Source organism: Puma concolor, chromosome A1 (assembly GCF_028749965.1).
Source record: "Puma concolor isolate L17-30 chromosome A1, mPumCon1.1.hap2, whole genome shotgun sequence".
NCBI classification, from domain to species: domain Eukaryota; kingdom Metazoa; phylum Chordata; class Mammalia; order Carnivora; family Felidae; genus Puma; species Puma concolor.
In genome coordinates this window covers 69,276,084-69,300,306 of record NC_141667.1, presented here as the reverse complement: position 1 = coordinate 69,300,306, position 24,223 = coordinate 69,276,084, and the positions used below count along the sequence as shown (strand labels likewise).

At 37.3% G+C, this 24,223-nt stretch overlaps 1 protein-coding gene across 2 annotated transcripts in view; it reads left to right on the top strand.

Moving 5' to 3' along the window:
* CAMK4 (calcium/calmodulin dependent protein kinase IV) overlaps window positions 1–24,223 on the top strand; it is a 222,421-nt gene that overhangs the window by 10,558 nt on the left and 187,640 nt on the right. The gene's annotated exons all lie outside the window — the stretch shown is intronic.

Sequence of the window (24,223 nt, the reverse complement as noted above, 5' to 3'; positions counted from 1 at the left end):
AGTCATACTTCAGGGTCATATGGTTGAAAAATTTACCAGGTGCAAACATACAGAATATTTCTTAAAAGATAAAAAAGGCTAGACTTGAACAACCCTTTGATTGAAATGGCCTTCTAGAAAGGTAATGGACATGACATGTTTTTAACTGTTCTCTCTATTAGTTTGCAGTAGCATTCTTTGCTAAAAGTGTACTTTCTTTAACTTATGTCATGCTTGTAGACAGAACTTGACTAGTATTACAAACCAGAACAAAGAAGAGTAGGAAAGGGATTGCAAACCTGTAACTGTGATCACACATTTATTGCCATCTACAGTGCAGCATTTGAATGATTTCTCCCTACTTCAAGTCCTTATGGACTGCTTAAGAGGGACCTTTGCTTGCATTTTCTCCTTCATTGCACTTTTTTTTTTTATCTTGGTGTGCCTGACTGTACTGTCTTGAATAGTTAGTGACTATTTTAACTAAGTGACAGCCTTCCATCTGAGGCTCTAACAGACGTACAAAGTTGTTCCTTGGGTGTGACAGCTAGTCAGTCCAAGGTTAATCTTTGACAGGATTTAAGTATACTATTATCTATTCATTCAAGTGAATCTTGTATTTTTCCCCAAAACTCCCTGTTAAGGTAACCACTGAGAAAATAAGACTGTATTATTAAATGTGACCAAATTCAAAATATGTAATTCAATAAGTCAGCCTGGCCTAAAGTGTTCAATCATAATAGGCCTCTGAAGATTTCTTGTGTGAGCGGAAACATTTTTAGTGTCTCCACTAAAGGACTCTGAGTTCTTCCTCTCCTTTTCCCCTGAACATGAACATGTAAGCTAATAATATTCAATGAGGTAAACACTTGAGAAGCTCTCCTGAGTGTAACCTGTAGCTAGAAGCAAACTAAAACCATAATAAACAGAGCTTTTCATGTGTGTGTATGACACATTAAATAGAGAGCTGAGGAAAGTATCAGGATAATCTACAGCAAACCAGTACAGTTCTTCCAAATCGTGAGATACTGAGGAAATGGAATGACAGGATTGTGCAGAAGACCCCAGGGAGCAGTTGAGGTTCCGGCCCAGGCCAGGAGGGGGCAGCAGAGCACCAGTCCGGGTTTGAGCAGGCGCCTAGGCAGTGGAGGGGAGTGAGTGAGTGAGTTATCCTCCCCGGGAACCATAACCCAAGGGGAGAGGTGGGCAAGGCAGCTACTTAGGGCGGCTTCCACGCTGGACAGCAAGCAGGCCATTCTGAACAGTTGAGTCAGTGAGGTGAAGGAGGACTGCTGAGTAAGGCAGCCACTAAGAGAAGACATGAAACTAGATGGTGCAGGATGTGGGCAGGAAAACAGGCAGGAGCAAATTGCTACTTGATGGCTGTGTCCCTTTAGGCATAACACTGAACTTCACTTAGCCTTCAGTGTAAAATGAAGGTCATGGTGTTATATCCTCCCCAAGGTTGCTATGATGATGAAATTAGATCATGTACGCAAAAACTCTGCTCTGAAGCTGGCACATGTGCTTAATAGCATTCCCCAGACAGGACACAAGTTGAGAGTAGGGGATAATGATTCCAAATTAGGTATCTGTAAGGATAAACACCATAGTCTAGCTTTTAGCAGTCTGACCCCAACTTGCCTGCCAGTCTCATTCCACACCGCTTCCTTTTCTAATTATCGGCGCAGAGTGTTTGGTGTTTGTGGTTTACTGTCTTAGGTATCTTGCTAATTATTTCAGTAATACAACAAGATGAGCACACCGGCACGGTTTTTTCAGATGAGGAACCTGAGGCTCAGAATGTTCAAGCAGCTTGTCCAAGCTCATGCAGCTGGGGAGGGGAATCAAACACAGGTTTGTCAGACTCAGGTGTTTGTTCTCTTTCCACTATGCCTGTCTTGGCCTCAAGGACCCCATAAATCTCTGTGGACCCCTTCATATTTCTGTGGTGTTGTGCATGAAACTTTCTTTTGTTAAATGCCCTGAAATATCCTTCTGATCCCTGTAGGACAGTCATTCTACCCCAGGGCGCAGGTTTCTTCTACCTCCCTGCTCTCATATTATTTAAATTTTTTTTAAGTTTATTTATTTATTTTGAGAGAGACAGAGAGACAGAGTGAGCAGGGAAGGGGCAGAGAGAGAGAGAGAGAGAGGATACCAAGCAGGCTCGAGCTGTCAGCACAGAATCTGATGCGGGGCTCAAACTCATGAACCATGAGATCATGACCTGAGCTGAAACCAAGAGTTGGACACTTAACCAACTGAGCCACCCAGGTGCTCCTGCACTCATATCTTTTATATATTTATTGCCTGATAGGTAAATGCTGTGTGCTCTTCATTACCGGAGCCTCTGTGCCTTGGGCAGAGGAAGCCTATATCTTTTTTTTTTTAATATATGAAATTTATTGTCAAATTGGTTTCCATACATCACCCAGTGCTCATCCCAACAGGTGCCCTCCTCAATACCCATCACCCACCCTCCCCTCCCTCCCACCGCCCATCAGCCCTCAGTTTGTTCTCAGTTTTTAAGAGTCTCTTATGCTTTAGGAACCCTATATCTTATTCATCTTTTATCTCCACTACTAAGTCAGTTCTTTCTTCATCGGCTTACTACCTGCTCCCCCATGAGTGTTTCATAAATGTTTGAGGAATAGTGAGTGAATCATAAATATTGGAGGAGTTAGGTGAATAGCAGAAAAACAAGCAGCACTTAAATTTCTCTTTCTTCAGGATGTTTGTCCTTTGAAACCCTCTGCTAAACCAGTACACTGTGAAATTATTCAATGCCTGTGTCCCTCTCTTTAGAGTGTAAACTGTTGTAGGCTGGGTCTCTGTCCCCTCACACACTGCCGTGTCCTCAGCACTTAGTGCAATGTCTGACACATAGTAAGCACTCAGTAAATACTTGTTGGGTGAGTCAATTGCACCACTGCAGCTTCTGCAATGGAAAGTCCTTTTGAACCCAAGGACTGATGGAATAGTGTGACCTTCTGTGATTAGACCATTTACCTCTAAGGTCCCTTACAGCCACAAGCATCTGTGCATCTGTGTTTTCTTCCAGTTGAATTCTCTGGATGATTGCTTTAGATCCTTACTATGTGTTCAGGAGACAGAGAAGGTTTGGGAGTTACGTAGGGCTCTGAGCTCCAAAGTCTTTGTAAATGTGTCAGAAGATCCTTGGATAATTTTTGTTCTTTTTCTGTGCTTTTTAAATGCCTCCTCTTGTTAGAAACATGTACTTACTGTTATGTTTGCTCATTTTTACTTCCATTAGCAGACCATACAGATGCTGACATTTGTGATATCTAGGACAGGGTTTAGCAGAAAGGGATATTTCCTAGCTTTTCCCACTCTGCTGGTTTTGTTTTTGAAAGGAATCATTCTTTTTAAAAAGCTTGACTTATGACCTGTTTGTGTCTGCGTAATAATCTATTATCAGTGTCCTGTAACATAGTCTTATAACATGGGCCCTGCCTGAGCCAGGAGGAAAAGGAAGAGCTAAGGAGGGGATTGTGAAGGAGATAAGAATGTAAATGTTCTTCTCTGTGTCTGTCTTTATTTAGAAGTGTTATTTTAAAATCATGTATTGAGATATCTAATTGGAAGTTATGTTGAGAAATTATAATCAGAAATATAAATAATTTCTCAACATAACTTCCAATTAGGGTCATTAACTTTACATTCATGATTTGTATCAGTGTTGAAACAATTATTCTGGAAAATGTGTATGTCTCCATCTCTTATTTTATTTTATTTTATTTTATTTTATTTTATTTTATTTTGAGAAAGAGAGAGAATTCCAAGCAGGCTCCATGATGTCAGCGCAGAGCCTGATGCGGGGCTTGATCCCACGAACCCTTAGATTATGACCTAAGCAGAAACCAAGAGTTGGATGCTTAACTGACTGAGCCACTCAGGTGCCCCTCCATCTGTATTTTGACAACAGTGGCCAGGGAGTGTGGTGAAAGAAAAACTGTGTAGGTGAAAGAGGGACAGAGACAGAGCTAAAGAGCAGAGGGCAGGCCAGGCTTCACCCTGGTCTACTTTTTGTAGGTCCGTTTACACCTCACTCTGTGAGCACCTCCCTGTCCCTGCCTGATTTCTCCATGCTCCCATTGTCCCACCAGAGCCCAGGTACCTCCCATTTTTCTTATATCTACCCCTGTTATGGAGGTATTTGTGTCCCTGCCAAAATTCTTAGGTTTAGACCTTAACGCCCAGTGTGATGATATTTGAAGATAATTAAGGTTAGATGAGGTCATGAGGGTGGAGCCCTCATGATGGGATCTGTACCCCTATAAGAGGAGCTACCAGAGAGAATACTCTTTGTCTCTGTTTCTTTACCATGTGAGGAATCAGCTGGAAGGCAGATGTCTGAAATCCAGGAAGAGAGTTCTCACCAGAACCCAGTCATGCTGGGGCCCCTGCTCTTAAACTTCTAGGCTCCAGAACTGTGAGAAAATAAATTTTTGTTGTTTATGCCATCTAGTCTTTGATGTTTGTTCTGACAGCCAAATTTAAGACACCATGCCATCTAGTCTATGATGTTTGTTCTGACAGCTGAAGCTAAGGCACCCTTATGTTCCTTTTCCCCACTTTGATATCTGTCTGACTTTGGTCATAATCTCAGAGTTGGCTTGCTATGTCTCAAAAATTAATCTGAGTTGGGGCGCCTGGGTGGCGCAGTCGGTTAAGCGTCCGACTTCAGCCAGGTCATGATCTCGCGGTCCGTGAGTTCGAGCCCCGCGTCAGGCTCTGGGCTGATGGCTCAGAGCCTGGAGCCTGTTTCCGATTCTGTGTCTCCCTCTCTCTCTGCCCCTCCCCCGTTCATGCTCTGTCTCTCTCTGTCCCAAAAAATAAATAAACGTTGAAAAAAAAAATTTTTTTTAAAAATAAAAAAAAATTAACCTGAGTTAATCTACACTAGTGTGGCAAGCAGTGTTTGAGAAAAATGATGTGCTTCTTCTTTCCCAGATGCCCACCATTGTTTTTCTGCCAGATATTGGGGAATGTAGTCCAAAGACTCACTTCACAGGGACTATAGCTCCTGCATTTGGTTTATCTAGGATGGATGGAGCTAACTCTGGGTTGCTGTTATTATTTACATATAGAAATGTATATATGGGCTCCCTATCACATCATGCCTTGCTGGACCCTAGGCTGGGACACTTCTTCTGTGGTCACACTCTTTCTCCCTCTCCTCTGCCTTCTAGGCACTAGCATCTTGGTATCCATTGTGCATCCATACCTGTTGGCTTTCCAAGGGTCAGTGCCTGCCAGCTCCCAGCACATTATTTCCTCAGCAGCTGGCACAGGATTGTTTTGTTGCCAGCTGGAAGCTCAGCTATTAAAAAATAAAACTTGGCCCATCTTGAGTATCATATGTTTCCATCAGGAGTTGGATCTACTTTCTGGCACAACTCACACAATCACTTGGGCACCTCTCTCAGGTCTGAGTACCCAGTCTTCTTCTGGGTCTTTGGTCACATTTTCACTTGCTTATTCCAAATACAATTTCCTTGAGAAGTCTGTTTATGAGTAGTTGAGGGCCAGTTTACCATCACTTCACTTGCTCTTATTGAATTTATTAACCTCTTCGGTGTTTCCTTAGCACTGGGTTGCCTGCTCTGATAGTTGCTATCAGTTTCGTCTTGTAAATTGTAAATTCTCAGAATAAGGTTCATGTTTCTTAGGTTAATGAGGAGCTGACACACAACACTGAAACAGTGGATATTTACTGCATGGCTTCACATGAGACAATTCAAGAAAAGAGATCATAATATTTGTAAATATTTGACTACTGCTCTTTGTATTTCATATACTGAAAAGATTGGTATAACCTTAGGGTTTTTTTTTATTATCTGCAAACAAAAGAACAATTGGAGTAGTTTAAAATAGTTACTGTAGGTGGCCTTTCTGTGTAATATTTACAGGGCTCTGCTTATAAGAAGGATGTTAAAATTAGAAAATATTAATCATTTTGTAGCTTTGAGATCTTATTTGCACTAACTTTTAACTCTTTGTCATGAATTCATTAATTTTTTTATTCAGAATAATGCATGCTTCACTGGAAAGTTGAATAACAAGACCCAGAATTACTGCAACTTAACTATGATTCAGAAATAAAGAATAGAGTCCTGGAAATCACTTAATGATATTAAAAACTGTATATAGGAAGGAATATTTTAAAGTAGTCTGTAGTCTGTGTACACTGATCAAGAAAAACATATCACATTGAAGAGACTTCTTATATTTAAATTATGTCACTATTAGTCATACCTAAATATTTATTTCTCTAACTTGGTACCTAAATGGTGAAATAAAGAGTGTCTTCTGTTTTCATCATGCATTTCTTTAATAGCTGCTATTAACCATCTCGTACCTATTAGCTATTGTTAATGAATGTTTTAAATTGTAATGAGCTTCACTTTCCTCATCTGTAGAATGAAAATACTAGTGTCTTTCTCACATGATTATTGCAAAGAAAAGAGATAAATTACATGGCTGTATTAAACACAAAATGCCATGTACATTGTGCAATACTTTTAAATTTGAATAATAATAATAATTTTTTTTCTTTACTATTAGCTCCAGACTATATTTAGATTTCATCAGCTTTTCCATTGTCTTCCAGGATCTAATCCAGGCAATCCCATTACATTTAGTTGTCATGTTTTCCCTGCCTTCTCTGCTATGTGACAACTTCTCAGTCTTTCCTTGTTTTTCATGACCATGATAGTTTTGGGGAGTGCTGGCAGGTATCCTGTAGAGTGCCCCCAAGTCTAGATTTGCCTGCTGTCTTCCCATATGATTAACTGGGATTATGAGTTTTTGGAAAGAATACCATAGAGGCGAAGTACCTTTCTTGTCACATTGTATCACGGGTACATGATACCACATGATATCACTGATGATAGTAACCTTCATTACTTGGTTCCCATGGTATTTGTCAGGTTTCTCCACTCTACAGTTACTGTTTATCCCTTTCCCTTCTCTATCTAGTCTTTGGAACTAGTTCACTAAGTCTAACCCACTCTTGGGAAGGAGGGTGATTAGGCTCCACCTCCTGGAGGGAATAATATCTACAGATATTATTTACAGTTCTTCTGTATGGAAGATCGTAAACTATTATTTCATCACTGATGAGTTCTTATATGTATATAAAGTAATGGAACATCTCAAGTCATTTTCCAAAATTCTTGTAAAAATATACTGCCATTGCAGTTGGAACTGTATTAGACAGTTGTACTAGACAGTTGGGAATTTACTTTGAATTTGGTAGAAGAAGCTGTCCCTGGAACTTTGTGCTTGGACAATGAAGCATATTATTGATGAGGACATACGAGATGAGGAGAGGTACATAGATAATGGTTCTCTTCTGTGTTCAAAAACAGTGGTAGTATGTCAAGCCTGAAATTGTGAAAACAATGAAGATGTTATGATTGTCTCCTGTGCCTGCATCTACATGACTACAATATGCATACATCTAGATCATTCTTAAGATTTTGACTTAGGTTTGCAGGAGCATAGAGTGGATAGCACCTTAGAAATCAACTAGTCCAGTGTTTCTTTGACAGGTGAAGAAATTGAAGCACAGATAGGACGCATGTCTTACTCAGCACTCCAAAGCTGGTTAGTAGTAAAAATGGGACCAGAACCTTGGTCTCTGCACTCTGACTCTGGGACACACTTCCTTTCCTCACAAGTGCCATTTGCAGAAACCTGGGCCTAAACCAGTATTGGCTCTTCCTCCTTAAACTTCCTTAGTTATTTCAGAATACAAAATTTCTTATTGCCAAGAAGCTGTTACAGGTTGTGATTTTTAAATTTGCACTATTTCCTTTCTTATGTTTTTGCATTTTTTTGCATTGTTTTGCAGAGGATATGGTCTTAAAAATTAAAATGTAACAAAAATTATTAAACACCGGGTAATATTTTACACTTGATTTCTTTCACGTTTTGGGCAGTATTTGTTCACCTTGTAAAAAAAACTTCTGTCCCTAAGTGTGTTGAAGTCACATTTAAGATTCTAGTATGCATGCCAGAGTACATTCTGTTCCTGTTTGTGAGTAATTTTTGGAACTAGGATTCTCATTCTCATACAGCTAATTGAAGAAATCAGTCAAAATGTCATTGCTGCACCCACTTCAAAAAGGCTATCTACATTAAAATATAACATGAAATACACACTAGCTTGAAGACATATATGCACACCTATGTTCACTGCAGCATTATTTACAATAGCCAAGATATGAAAGCAGTCTAAGTGTCCATCACTTAGTGTTCATCAGCAAATGAATGGATAAAGAAGAGTTATATATCTACAAAGTAGAATATTACTCACCCATAAAAAGAACAAAATCTTGCCATTCACATCAACATGGGTGGACCTAGAGGGTATTATGCCAAATGAAATAAGTCAGGCAGAAAAATAAAAATAGCACATGAATTCACTCACATGTAGAATCTAAAACACAAAAGAAACGAAACAAATAGACTCACAAGTACAGAAAATGAACTGACAGTTTCCAGAGGGTGGGATGGGGTATGGGCAAAATAAGTGAAGGGGATGAAGAGGTACATATTTCATTTATAAAATCAGTAAGTCATAGAGATATAATGTACATCATAGGAATATAGTCAGTGATATTGTATAACTTGTATAACTTGGTAACTTGATGTATAGTGAGGATCATTTTGTAATGTATAAAAATAACAAATAACTATGATGTACCCCTGAAATGAGTAGGATATTATATGCCAATTATACTTTAATTAAAAATGAGAAAAAACATATAAAATAAATCACCTTTATTTGTTCTTCCTGACTGCAGGGAATTGGAATGTGTGCGCAGATGGATTGATTAATACAATACCCCAATATGTAGTGTACTTAAGTGAAAAAATTACATGGAGGTGTCTTTATGGTAGCTCCACATGTCATGAGACCAAGCCCATTTTCTTATTGACAGTGATGATTCAAATGTATTTATAAGAGAAATATATTGGATGTTGATTTTTAATTTTAATTAATGCTGGTAGCCCCTGATTTACATTAAATAAATATTCTTGTCTTTTCTTTTTTACCCTAATAATTTTGCTGACTACAGTGGTAGGCTGGCAAGTTAGGTTTTAAACCTAACTTTTAGGTTTTGGCTGATAAGAAAAATATTTTTAGCCATTATTGATAGAAATATCAGTTTTCATTATCAATAACAGGGAAAATTGTGTCAGTGTCTTATTTCTCTTGCTCACATGCCTATATCTAAGCCCGTGCTGAAGGGCTGCATACTCTCATAGTAGTCAATGCCACGTGTTTGCTTCCTCTCTTGATCTACCTTCTCTGACATGAGTCCGCACTGCTACTTCCTTATTCCTCAAACAACTTTGGTCTTGTTCTTATCCTCATTCTTCCATTAAAAGTGAACGTTGAGTTCCATTTGACGTCCACCTCCCGAAGTGATTCACTGATCTCACTTTTTAAACCTCTTAACTGCCTGTGAATCTGTTGATAACAGATTTTTCCTTGCCCTTTTTAAAGCCAGAAGATAACCATATTTTCTATGCCATGAAATGCTGAACATTCATGGACAAAGTTTACTCATGTAAATAACACTACAAAACCTCTATTGGCTGTGTATATCATAAATAATCGTGATAATCAATTGATATCAATCAAGTTATCAATCCCGAGTAAATGGTTCTCACAAATAATTTTAATTTGTATAACTTGTGTTCAGCCAAATCACATTTTTAGTTTTTTTCTTCTATCTCTGTTTATAAAGAGCCATCACTGCTGATGGTTTTTCCTGCCACTATGTAACTTCAATGCATAGACCTCTCTGCCTGTATTTTAGGACTACATGAAGCTCCTGAAATTGCAAGCTAAATTTTTTGTGTACAAGACCTCTCTGCCTGTATTTTAGGACTACATGAAGCTCCTGAAATTGCAAGCTAAATTTTTTGTGTACAAGAATTTTTCTGAGGCAACTTACCATAGCTTTCATCAAATTTTCTAAGATATTTAAGAAGCCCTACTGTTCAAGGTTCATCCACACACGTATTCTTACATATGCTAAGAACAGTTGGATAGTATGAGATTTGTATTGACCTAATCATTTAGGAGACTTTTTTTTTCCCTCTTTTGCTGCCCTTCCCAGTTCATCTATATCCCCCTCTAGAGCTTTCTGTATTTTTATATTCCTAGTTTTTCTTCTTCTATGTTTCCTTTTATTACTTAGGATGCTGTTATATGCAAGTATAATTGAACAAATATATATTGAAGCACCAAAAGAAACCCAGCTCAGATTGTCTTCAACAATGGATTTTTTGGCTAAAGTTACTAAAGAATAGAGAGTGTTCAGCTTTTACATGTGATTTGACTTGGGCCCAGATTTATGTCTCTACATTTCTTTCATTTTAGCCCTCCATCCTACCTCTATTGCCTTTGTCCTCATGCCAGCTTCACTCATGGTAGCAAAATGCAGCAGTTGGAGTCCTTATGTTGGCAACCAATCATCATCATCCAGTCCAGGAGGTTCTTCACTTCCTTCTGTCCTTAAATGAGCAGAACCAATCAGCTTGGCCAGGGGGATGTCTGTGCACTAAAGGACATAGGCCTGTTGTTACCACCATACCTGAACAAGTCCCAGAGACAAAGGGGAAGAGTGTTCGGTTTATGGCACTCAGGGTCTACTTTTAAAGACTTTAGCAAGTCCAACTTGGGTGTGGGTGCTAGTATGAAATATGTTGAGCAGCAACTAACAATATTTATTACATCCCTTAAATTGAGTTCTGACATACAGTTCTGACATGTGCTGTCCCACAGCTCCACACTTATACTATGGAGATAGGATTTTACTGCTGTAAAAGATGGGAATTTGTGGTGTTCCCTGAAGAAAGTTATATGAAACATCGGTTCTCGGGATGTTTTTACCAGTCAGAGGTTTACCAGAGAAACAGAAACAGCAGTTAAAACACATACACACATGCACATGCATGTACATTTATTTACTTTATTTGAACATTATTCGTATTAAATTTTATTTACTTGTTTTTTTTTTTTATTTATTGAATTTATTTATTTGAAGGCATTGGTTTATGTGATATGGAGGCTGCCAAGCCTGAAATCCCTAACACAGGCAGGCGAACTGGAAACATTTGGACAGGAGCTGATGCTGTAGTCTTGAGGTGGAATTTCTTCCTCAGAGAAACCTCAGTTTTGTTCATAAGGCCTTTCAACTGATTGGGTGAGGCCCAGCCACACCACTGAGGATAATCTTATACACTTAATGTCACCAAATTGTAGATGTTAATGAGATCTACAAAATACCTTCACAGCAACATCAAGACTAGTGTTTAACTGAATAATAGCCCAACCAAGTTGACCTAAAACTAACGATCATAGATGTTAATAATTGTAAGATCAAAGAATGCTTGTGTGGTTAAATAAATTAGAGAGGTGTTACATTAGACATTGTTCTAGGACTTTTCATTCTTTAATGTGCTTAAGTACATTGAGTTTTTTAACTATTTCTCAAACTTACTTGATCAAGGACATTTTTTGTTTCCCTAAAGAATATCTCTCACTGAAGTAGTATTTCACAGAATACATTTTGGAAAACACTGGATTAAACTGTGACTAGGAAGAAGAACTTTACTGTAATTATGGGCAGTTTTATTTGTATGTTTCTGTTGTTTGTACTCTTAAATGTATTAATGCATATTCCTCTTCCTCTGTTAAATTATAACCCCCTTTTGGCATCACATTTTGTGTCTTCACAAAGCGGAAATTCAATAACATTGACTGAGAAATTCTTTGATAAATGAATGCTTGTTAAGTCCTGGGTTAATGATCTTTAAATTTGCTCAGAGCCATCACTTGCCTTGGAAGATATTAAACTGTAATGGCTTTAAAATGTTTGCTGCCCTTTAGAGATTTTCTCATTGCATAGAACCAGCCAGTAAGATTAAGCAGGTTCTATGTCATGGGCATAATAAGCCTCATCTAATCACTTTACTTTTTTTTTTTTTTTTAATTTTTTTTTTTTTCAACGTTTATTTATTTTTGGGACAGAGAGAGACAGAGCATGAACGGGGGAGGGGCAGAGAGAGAGGGAGACACAGAATCGGAAACAGGCCCCAGGCTCCGAGCCATCAGCCCAGAGCCCGACGCGGGGCTCGAACTCGCGGACAGCGAGATCGTGACCTGGCTGAAGTCGGACGCTTAACCGACTGCGCCACCCAGGCGCCCCTAATCACTTTACTTTTTAATGTGACAGGCTATACCTTTGTTCCACTTAAGAGATTATTTCAATCCATAGAAAACAAGAAAAAGAACAGAACAGGTTATGGTCTAAAAGCAACTCTGCTTTTGTTTTGTTTTGCTTTGTTTAGTTTAGTTTAGTTTAGTTTAGTTTAGTTTAGTTTAGTTTAGTTTAGTTTAGTTTAGTTTTGTTTTGTTTTGTTTTGTTTTGTTTTACTGCCCCTTCACAGTACCCACCACATTGCTTTACTCTCAGTGGTGCTTGGTATATTTCAAGCCTGGCTCTTAGAAGAGAAAAAAATTTCCTCTCAACACTGCTTAAATCCCTTCTTCTTGTGATATATAATGAGATCAAACAGATCTGAGATTTGCTTTTAGCCTATAACCTATCATAATGGCCTGTGGTCTAGAGATAGTCTAGATAGTCTAGAGTCTTAAAGACTCTTAGAGACTTAAAGTCCTGGCCAAAGACTCTGACCAGTAATCATATCATGCTGTGGATAGATCCATTTGCCTGGAGGGGAGTGGAGCATGAAAGACAGAAGTGATGGTCTCCTGCATGTCAATGGCTGTATCTTAGCTCCCTTCCAGATCCTCAGAGCTGCTGCCTATATAGGAAAGGGGCCACCCTAACCTGTTTGCATGGATGTTGTGAATAAGCAAAAATACTTTTGGAAAACAAGTCAAAATTTAAAGTCTGATTTAATTAGAAAGGATCTTGTTGTATCTGAAGAGATTATTGTTTTAAAATAGCCAGTTTTGATTGAATTCAAAAGATTACTTAATAGCCAGTTTGTGTGCAGCCATGAAAAAAAGTGGGCATGTTAGTTTCTTTTCCTTGCTAGACAAAAGAAAAAGAGGCTTTAAAGCTATCCTTGGCCATGAAATTGGGATAAAGGTCGACCTTATAAAATTTAGATTTCTTCCTCCCAAAGACAGAGACAACCCCAAAATTATCTGCATTGTTTGAGAAATAGCTTGAAAACTGAAAACACCTCACCTTAAAAATTTTCTTCCCATATTACAAAATGAATATTATTGTTTTATATATAGAACAATATATAAACATATCTATATTTACTATAAAAATATTTAAATGTATTAAATATCTGAATAATTATAAAATAATAAATTCATTTTGAGTGTAGAAATTTTGGAAATGACAGATAAATAAAAGGCAGACAATAAAAATTACTTTCAATTCCATTACCCAAGAATGATCACTGTTCACATTATGCTTAGTTCTTTTTGTAGTTATATATGTGTGTGTCACTGTTTTCACCTAATTATTTATCTCCCCAGTCACTTTATTTTCAGGCCTTAAAGCTAATGTTTTATAAATTTAGGAGTATATTGATGATTGATTTTTTCATATGCTTCTATATAATTCATGCAAAATATAAAAACATATTTTATATGTTCTTTCATTGGGTATACAAAATCACACATTGTAGTGTCAGCTGATCTTTGACAGGTCTGTACCATGGGCTGGGCACATTATCCTATATTGTCCTCAACCCTCACAATAACCTGCTAGATCAGTACTGTTAACCTGAGGAAGCAAAGGTCTAGGGAGAGCAAGAACAGTTTATGTCACACGGGCATTAAGTGCCCATGGCCCAGGACTGTCTGCTAATCTGACTCCAAAGGTTATACTCTTAAAACTATATTATTGCCCCTTCTCAAGTAACTTCTATGTCAGATTTACTAGGTCCCAGACAGAATTTCTAAGATATGAAATTATGAGCAAATTGGCCATGCACACAAATTTGATATTCAGAACTTGACAGAGGTGATTCAGAGTTCTTTTACATTTCAGAGGGATGGTCAGACTATACTATCCAGGGATTTACGAAGAGCCAGGGGAGAGAGTCCTGCCTAGTCCTACCTGATTTGAGGCACAATGCACTTCTTTAAAGAAGGAAGATTTTCTCCACAGACTTCAAAAAATCAGGTTTGTTTTTGATAATGAGCTCAGAACAGTATCAGAGGACCCAAATTGGTGACTTTAAGGTTAGCTGATAACAGATTATATTTTGTTACCCATTATCATTGCCTATGGGCTCATTATGGGCTTACTTTGTATTTCTAGAAGAATGCCCACATACTGAAGGCTCAATGTCCATCTCCCAGTACACTGCTTCTCCTTCATAGAGTGTCTCCATCCCTTCAGTGTTCATTTTCCTTCCTCATATCTGCTTCATTCTTCGCCCTTCTCTTCTTACCTGGATCCCACTTTACCATCTCTGTCTTTTCTTCTTTCTTTTAGTTTTCCATTCTCCATCCCCATTATCCTATGCTTTGACTTCCACTTTATCTTACACTCTGCAATCTTACATCTGCAATTCCTGTGCTAGGCAGTACTCAGTTCTGAGCCCTATCCTTGAGTTTACTCAGATTTTTCATACTCTTTATCTAGCACTTAGCCCTTCAATGAAGTATGACTTTTGTCAGCCCAACAGCTGCCTTGGCTTTGTAAGTAACTTCTTGGACATTCCTCAGTGTTGCTTGCAGTACTCAGATAAAACTTTAGTTTCAAGAGTGAAGGGCATTTCTGTATTTTTAAGAAATATAATGGAGGTAGCTGCATTTTATATTTTCCAGTCTTGAGCTGCATTTCATGAAGTGACTTTTGTTACTGGTGGAAAGACTTGTGTTGTGAATAATCTGATTATGTTCACTCTTCAACCATTTGTTGTGCTTTACACAAAAGCCTTTGACCAACAGAGTGATATCCAGTTCATGACCAAGCTAATTCATTCCAGAGGAGGAACAGGTATCTTTCTTGAAATCTTGCTCTAGGGTCATTTAGTCTAGGAGAGGTCATGTCTGCATGGCGTTAGAGTTGATTTTGGAAGTAAACAAGGACACTGCTAGTCATATGGAAACCTCCAATACCATAGCAGAAGGGAACTACCTAAAAAGACATTGTTCACTGTGTTTGCCATGCCTACTACATTACAAGGCCAGAAGGAAGGCAGGGCTGGGTTATTTATAGTCTTCTCGTTTAGCTTCTTAAACAAACAAACAAAAAACACAGCTAAGAGGATTCAATTTGAGAAGGCTTTTACTTTTTTCTGTGATTTGTCTGGTGTCTGTTTTTCTTTAATTCTCTCCTTTTGCTTTTTATTTTCTCCTTTCTGCCTAGTCTTTCCTTTCCCTTTAATGCTTCTTCTAAATGCCAAATCTAAATAAATAAGAATGTGACATTATAGCTGTGGTGGAAGGGATGTTTCAATATGTATTCTCTGCTGAAGGTTTCCTGGTATAGAAGTACGTTGAGGAAGCTTGTACTTTTCCAGTTCATGTCAGGTGGTGTAAGTATGTGACTTTGTGGTATGGAGTTTGGGGTTCACTGACTTGTTTCTTCCTTAGCTCTTCGGTGCCCATGCCTCCTTGCAATAATGAACTCAGATTTGATGGAACAGGGCAGAGTCCAAACTTACGCATCTGTGTACATTTTCTTTTTCTTTATGCTTATATTTCTTCTTGAGTTGTGCTAGCATGACAGAAGGCATCTGGGCTAGGGCAGAATTATGGGATGCCAAGGCATAGTCATTATTATAAGATGCCAAGGCACCATCATGTTCACGGCAACTCTGGGAATTACTCCCCAAGTCTGTACTCGTACACTTTCCAAGAATGTATCTATTTGGAGATGTATTTAAACCTTGTCAAAGTCATTTGTCTTGGCTTCTTCAGTTGATTTATGTGGGGACTCTGATTGTTGGCTGCTGAAGTACAATCTGTACATGGAGATATAGGACTCATGCTGTAAATAGTATGGCATATCGTAAACCATGAAAGAGTCAGTGCCTTCTTACATATTTTTGTTCAGTATGGAGAAGTGTGGAAGAACACAAATAAGACTGCTTCCTTATTTAGGTCCTCATGATATACTCAAGACCAATGTTTTCTTATATATATTCCCTGGATCTCTCCATTGAACCAGCTTTAATTTGAGAAACACTTTTTGGGAACCAGTGGTTACTAATGGAGTTAGTAGAAGAAAATCTGATGAGCCTTACTTATAGAGCCCACTAAGGACCCCCACATAGTATTTACTTTGGCATAAATATTATTTTGAGCTAAAAGTAATCCAAACCCAGCGGATTCAGAAAAGCTCTTGACTTCCCCTTCAACTGTCTGCTTATACCAGTAAGAGAGCTATTAACTGAGATTCCTCTTTACCTAAGGAACTTAACTGCATCATAGAGCAACCTTTGTTTTCCAAACATCTCCTTTCACCTTCCTGCTAATGGTTTTTCTCCTCTTTGTATCCTCAGACCACTTTCCCTTCTCTTTTGCTCAGGTAAGTATCCTGTTGCCTCACTGTCTTTGGAATTTCCATGTTATGTGGATTCCCTACGTATGCTATTAAAATTGATTTTCACCTATTTAAAAAAAATCTATAATGGCATTTTTAGCAATAGGCTAATAACTAATATAGTAATAATAATGTTGCAGTAGTAAGTTAATTACAATGTAATGTTAACAAAAAGAAGTTGTTGGAAAAACTTTGATTAAATTTTTGTCACTCACTCCATGTTTTCTAAAGAAATGTTTAAAATCTCTGATCCTATTAATTTTCAAAATAAGGACTGGATAAGAAATTTGTCCCTAATGCAATGATAGCTATTATGTAGCACTGCATGAACTAGAAAAATTACTCCAGTAATCTACAAATTTTCACCAGTCTGATGATTACTTAGTAATAGCAAGTGCCGCTGCTTGTATTGGTGACAGCTCTGCATGGACAATACATAAAGAGATACAGGCTCAGGCTGTCAATTGTATTTGTGTTCGTATTAGCTTTCTTATTTTCATCAAGCCCGAATTCTTGTCCACAGAAACTTACTCTTTTAGGTCATTTGGCCTCTGCTGATTAAGTAACCAGACATGTGCACACACACACATTCACATTAGTTAATGCCATCTTTTGCATAGATGATACTCCAGTGTGCCTCTCCTGCCCTAGTACTCCTGCCTTTCATCTTGCTCCAAAAACAGCTTTGGGTTCTGGCAGCTGCGTACTGGAGAAGCCTCAGAGCCATGTGCTGATCCTCCTCTTCTGAGCAGGCTTCTGAAACCAACAGCAGGTGCTGGCTACCCCACTTGCCCCTGGAGACTAGGAGGAGAGACGGTTCCAATTCTGGACAGGGTCGAGCTGTTCTGCCACAACAGATGGCCAGCATTTGGTCTTCAGTCCTGTCACCTGGTGAACTCCAATACTGTGTATAGTCTCTTATTTGCTTTTCATTAAAAAGAGGCAGGAAAGGGGACCACAATGCCATATCAAAATGCCAACAGTTTCAATGTTGACAAAAGCGAAACACAATACAAAAAAGAAAAGAAGAACAGAACGAACATGGCACATTTGCTAAAATGCTTAACTACAATTCTATGATCTTGATTTTATTTATTCTGTTTTTAGGTTACAAGGTTACAAGGATTTAGCCATTCTAAGACTATTGAATAGATTTTATAAATGTAATTTTATCATTTTTCAAAAATGAGTTTGCCAGAAATTTCCATTTTAATTTTCTGATTTGATATTCATATATGCACGCTGGTATTTCTTCATCTCAGACAAGACTTTTGTCATTATCAGCTCCATTTAGCTACATAATGATAGGTCAATTCATTATTTAAATCATCCCCCAATAAATTTCAGTTATTTAAATCATAAATTGCTTGTTACGTTATATGTAAATATTTTCTTTTCACCTAGAAAACATTTCAGAAGTCTTATGGTACTCAGATATAGAACTCTGGTAAAACTACCATAGGTTAAGATCTGAAGATTGAATCTGATTTACGAAAAATAGAAGCCCAGAACAAATGATCTTCCTCTAGATTACTGCTGCCCATGGAGATGACAATGACTCAAATTTGGTTCTCAAATATAGTCAAGGTCTGTTTTGGAAGTTGAGGGCAAGGGCCTTGGTTCTGCCTCCTGGGATATAATGAGCTGTGTTGCTGCCTCATATTCATTCATTCCATGAATCTGATACACAGAAGGAAGCTGACAGGAAATGAGGTAAGGGAGAGGGGCATGTGAGGCCCAAAGGGAGGTCATTGTGGGCAGACCTACCAGAAGATGGGCCATGATTGCTGCAATACAATCATTGCAGTGTGGGTTGTAAGATGATCCCAGGTCTCTGCTCAGAATCTTTTCCTAGATTGTGATCAGGATTGACACACTTAATAAAACACTGACCTGTTAACATACCTGTTAAACTTCTTTAACTCCTTCCCACTCTGTGATGACATGAACTGACACTGATAACAAAATACAAATTTCAAAGTGTAGCAGAGATGATGTTCACGTAAGATATGAAGAAATTAACATGTTAAAGTAACTGAAGAACCAGGAGGTCAGTTTCTCTCAGGATTCACAGAAATCCATTCACCTAAATAGATGTGCTCATCTTATCTACTCTTGAGTATGTAGATTTTCACCTAGAATTGCCAGCATCTACAAAGCAAGGGATTGGCTCTGTGAATCCTTTGGTATCAGTGTTGGCACCTACATTTCTCTGTGTGATAGTGATAAAAAATGAAACTAGTGTACATCATTGGATAATGAAGGAACTGTTCTCCATTCCCTGTGTTTTCTCTGGGAGTTGCTTGGTTCTTAGGTGCTCTTTTCATACCGTGTGCAATTACTTGTGTTGACCTTGATGGGGCCCACATCAGGTGCTGGAGGGAAACATGAAATGTCTTTTGTCAATAGCATTGAAATGAGCACAATAACTGCAAAATCATCCAACAAAATCTGTGTTCCTAAAGCTGAACTTGTCCAATCTTTACTTAGAACTTAAAAAAAAAAAAAAAAGAGTGGTTTTATATGTCTTTTAAACTGGGGCTAATTATTCGAATCTCCTGGTATGATTGAAGTACATTTCTGATAGGCTTTACTGAAAGCCTAATATAGGTGAATATAATCTGCACTGCTATTGATGGCCATGGAGACCTGGTTCCTGTGTCTTACAGATAATTTTGGTCTGGGGCACCTGGGTGGTTCAGTTGGTTAAGTGTCTGACTTTTGATTTTGGCTCAGGTCTTGATCTTGGTGTTGTGAGATTGAGCCCCACATGGGGCTTCATGCTGAGCATGGATTCTCTCTCTCTCTCTCTCTCTCTGTCTCTCTCTCTCCCCCCTCCCTCCCTCTTCTCCTCCCCTGCTTGTAAACACATGCATGAGCACAGGCTCTCTCTCTCAAAAAAATAAAACAAAACAAAACAAAAACAGAATTTTGATCTGCCCGATCCCATGCCATCATCATCCCCATTGGATTGGCTCACTTTGGTGAACTATGAATGGAAAACTTCTTTCCAAATGCCGAGCAATTTTATTTCTCCTTACAAACAGAAAATGTTTGCAGCAGTCTTTATTATATCTGAGTGGGTTTTCTTGGATTCATGCCCAGCAAGTTTATTTTTGTGTGGAGTAGGCTGATTTTCTGATTTTCTAATTTTCTGTGTATTTCTTGGTAGAGTTTACCAAACCGTTTATCTTTTCTGACAACTTCAGCTTCGCAAATGCATTGGTGCCTTTAAAAAGCCATGATCTGAAGTTACCTAAGATCTTTATTGTGGACTCTTAGAGTCACAATTTCTGCAGCAACCTTAGCTCAGTCTGACTTGGGAATGGAAACAAGAAATGAGTTGTGTGTTTGTATCCCGAAAGCCCCAAACTGTTCTTGTAAAGTCTCCATTATTTATTTTTGTAGTCCCAGAAGCTTCGCATTATAGATTCATTGTATCATTGTCTTATGATTTGGAGTTTATGATGGTTTTCTAATTAAATGCTCAATTTTCTAGTTACCACAGTACTGTTTCACATTGCTTAAAATAGCAACTTCCCCCAATGTATTTTTGGATTGTGGATAATAGGTTAGAATCAGCAATATTGCAGGAAATAAATGATTTTAAGTATAATATAGAGTATATGTGTATATGTATATATAGTATATAATATATACTATATATAGATACTATATATAGTATATAATATATATATATACTATATATATATACTATATATAGATACTATATATAGTATATAATATATATATATACTATATATATATACTATATATAGATACTATATATAGTATATAATATATACTATATATAGATACTATATATAGTATATATAGTATACTATATATAGTATCTATATATAGTATATATATAGTATATATATATATAGTATCTATAGTATACTATATATAGTATCTATATATAGTGTATATATATACTATATAATATATAATATACTATATAGTATATAATATAATATATATATTATATACTATATATATAATATCTATCTATATATATATATAGTATAAAGAATAAAAACATTTCCTCAAGGTCAGTTTCCTCATCTTTTGAACACATACCAACACACATATTCTGTATACAGCTGTCTATAATTTGATATTGATTAATTGACCACAAAGTCTAATGGCATGTCTTATAAAAATGAGCCTTTCTTGCATCCTTACAATGGCCACTACTCAACAACAAAAATAACACACCATTGATACATGAAATACTTGGATGGACCTTAAGGGCCATGTGCTAAGTCAAAAAGCCAATCTCAAAAAGTTATATACTGTCTGATTCCATTTACATAACAGTCTTGACAAACTTACAGAAGTAGATAACAGATTAGTTGTTGCCATGGGTTTGGGATGGAGGTGATGGGAGGGAGTGGGGTTGGGTATGACCAAAAAGAGGACCATAAGTGAGATCTTTGTGGTGATGGAATGGTTTGTATCTTGATTATGGTGGTTAGGTGAATAAGCATGTATGATAAAAAGGCATAGAACCACACACACACACACACACACCCCTAGACCTACTGCACTAATATCAGCTTCCTGATTTTGATATTGTACCATAATTATATAAAATGTAACCATTGGGGGTAAAGTGGGTGAAATAAAACCATTGGGGACAGATCTATATTATTTTTGTAATTTCCTATGAACCTATAATTATTAATTTTTTTTTCAAATGTGGCAGTAGTCATAAGGTGCTGTAAGGAAAACAAACCTCTTATTGATGTTGCTAATAAATGTGGTAATTGACTCTTAGAGCTGGAAAAGGCTTGACATAATATTCACAGAAAATGTCAGAATAATGTAGCAGTCCTAACCTTTGTGTTGTGAAATTTTGCTGATGTGGTAGAAGTTATTTGATGCTTAAAAAAAATTAAGAAATCCATATCCAGGCATTTAAGCTGGCCAAGAAAAACAAGCATTTCTAGTTCAAGTTATGGCAAGGGGAACCTAGGAAAAACCCATAAGGAAGTAAACCTCAACCTATGGTCTGAAATTTATGTAAAACTGTCAGCCCCAAATCTAGGGAAGAGAGAGAAGGATTTATACTTTAGTGCTTTTTTTCTTTTTTAGTGCTTTTCTTGATTTGTCAAGTGGCAAGTCATTTAAAGAATATGCTGTTGTACCTTCTCCACTTCTTCTCTTCCCTTCCCCTATGAAGTAAAAAAAAGAAGATACAGTCATAGAATAAGAACTCCTAGAAGCAAAAAGAGTGGGTCTTCATCACCTTCCTTTAGATATAAGAGTATCTACATCTCAGAGGGTAATACATTTTATATTAATCTCTGTATCTCTCACTGCCATATCTTAGTGTTTGCCATACAGTTTGTGAACTCATTTACCATAAAATTTAATAGTTGATTACCAACACCTTCAGTTGTCTTTAAGTGAATGGGAACTGAATTATTCTTTAAGAACAGCGCAGTTCAGGGAAAAGTTGCAGCAATGATACAAAATTAATGGATTTTCTGAGTGTAATTTGAAGTATAGGCAAAAAAGGACTTTAACCCAAGTACCCTAAAGGATAGTCTTACAGAACTCTTGGTATCCATGGGAATAATATTGAAGAATATACACGCAAGTTCCAATTATTCTTTGGAAATGACAGGGATATGCTGAGGGGGTGTTGGTAAAGGTACAGTGCCTTGAATTTTCTTCATCAGGTTGTACACATGCATTGCTCCGAGTGATTAGAAGATGGTGTAACATTTTTTTAATACCACAGCCCTATGTGTGATCCACTTGTTCTGCTTTGCATCAAGACAGTGTGATTTACAAAGTTTCCATTGTACAAAACTAATTAAAAGTATTTCAAAAGGACTTCACATTAACAAAGGATTTCCTGTGACATCCATTTAAGAGTGAACTCTTTCAGGGTGTGAAAGTAGATTTTTATAGATCACTAACAACCTGAAGGCTTCTGGGAGTAGAAAGATATAAAACTGTTGTTAGGAGGCAATGCCAATTGAAGATCAGTCAAAAATGACATAAAGTATTTCTGCAACCTTTAGATGAATTGAGCAGAAAATATCTCAGTTTATAAGCCATTTTGCAAGAACATATCAATTATATACACTTGCACACTGTCTATAAATTCTTTTAATATCATCATAAATAATAGCTGGAAGGATTTTCAATAGACAAAATAAATGTGTCTCTTTTTTATTTTACAGCTAACATTCTTGAGGGAGAAGTCAGTCCATTTATTTCTCCTCATTTTGGTCTTCTATTCTCTTCTCTATCGAGGTCATTCTTGATTCAGTCCCACCAGGTCTTTACTGCTCAAACACTGAGGTTTTTCTTTTATTAACCACATTCAACAATTATTTTTTAATCCTTACATTAGTTGACTTCTTCCTAGCATTTGATAGCTTTAATCATATGAAACTTTTGGAAACATTTTCCTTTGGTTCTACTTATACCATGTCCTCTGGTAAAACCTCCTTCATGCCTTACTAGCCCTTCTTGGCCTTTGTTACTGGCTTCTCTTTCTTAGTCTACTCCCAAAGCATGGGCTTCCCCCAAGGCTCCATCCTCACTCAGCCCCCTTGTCTTCCTCTTGGTTGGTGATCTTGTAAGTGCCAACACTTTTAGTTATAATTAAGTATTCTTGTCTCAGATACGTATCTGTGGCCACTCTCTTCTGAACTTTTGGCCTGATTTTCCAGTCTCAGTGTTTTATCTTACTTCATAAACCCCTGCGTCTCTCCCTGAATACCTGCTCTTATCCCACCAAGTTTTCAGTCTCTTCCTAAGTTCTGCTTACTCCTTATTTCTCAGTTCATTACCTCATTTCACAACCTTGAAGATCGTTCAAATCCAGAAATTTCTCTACATCCCTACTGCCACTATTTTTTTTTAACCCTCAACATTTCTTACCAGTACCCTAACGTGTATCCTAATTTCTTCCTCTTGACATCCACCCTCCTCATAAAGTCAGAATTATATCTTTGTTTTAATTTAAATTTTGGCTAATATACAGTGCAATATTGGTTTCAGGAATAGAATTCGGTGATTCATCACTTACATACAGCACCCAGCACTTATCACAAGTGCCCTTCTTAATACACATCACCCTCCTAGCCCATCTCCCACTCACCTCCATCCATCAACCCTCAGTTTGTTCTCTATCATTAAGAATCTCTTGTGGTTTGTTTCCCTGTCTCCTTTTTCCCCCTTACCATATTTTCATCTGTTTTGTTCTTAAATTCCACATATGAGTGAAATCATAGGGTATTTGTCTGGTTGACTTATTTCACTTACCATAAATATATTCTAGCTCCATCCATGTCATTGCAAATGGCAAGATTTCATTATTTTTGATGGCTGGGAAATATTCCATTATATATATATACCATATATATATATATATATATATATATATATATATATATACACCATATATATATATATGTGTGTATATATATATATGGTATATATATATATATATATATATATATATATATATATATACACACACACACACCCCACATCTTCTTTATCCATTCATCAGTTGATGGATATTTGAGCTCTCTCTATAGTCTGGCTATTGTTGGTAATGCTGCTGTAAACATCAGGATGCATGTACCCGTTCGAGTCTGTATTTTTGTATCCTTTGGGTA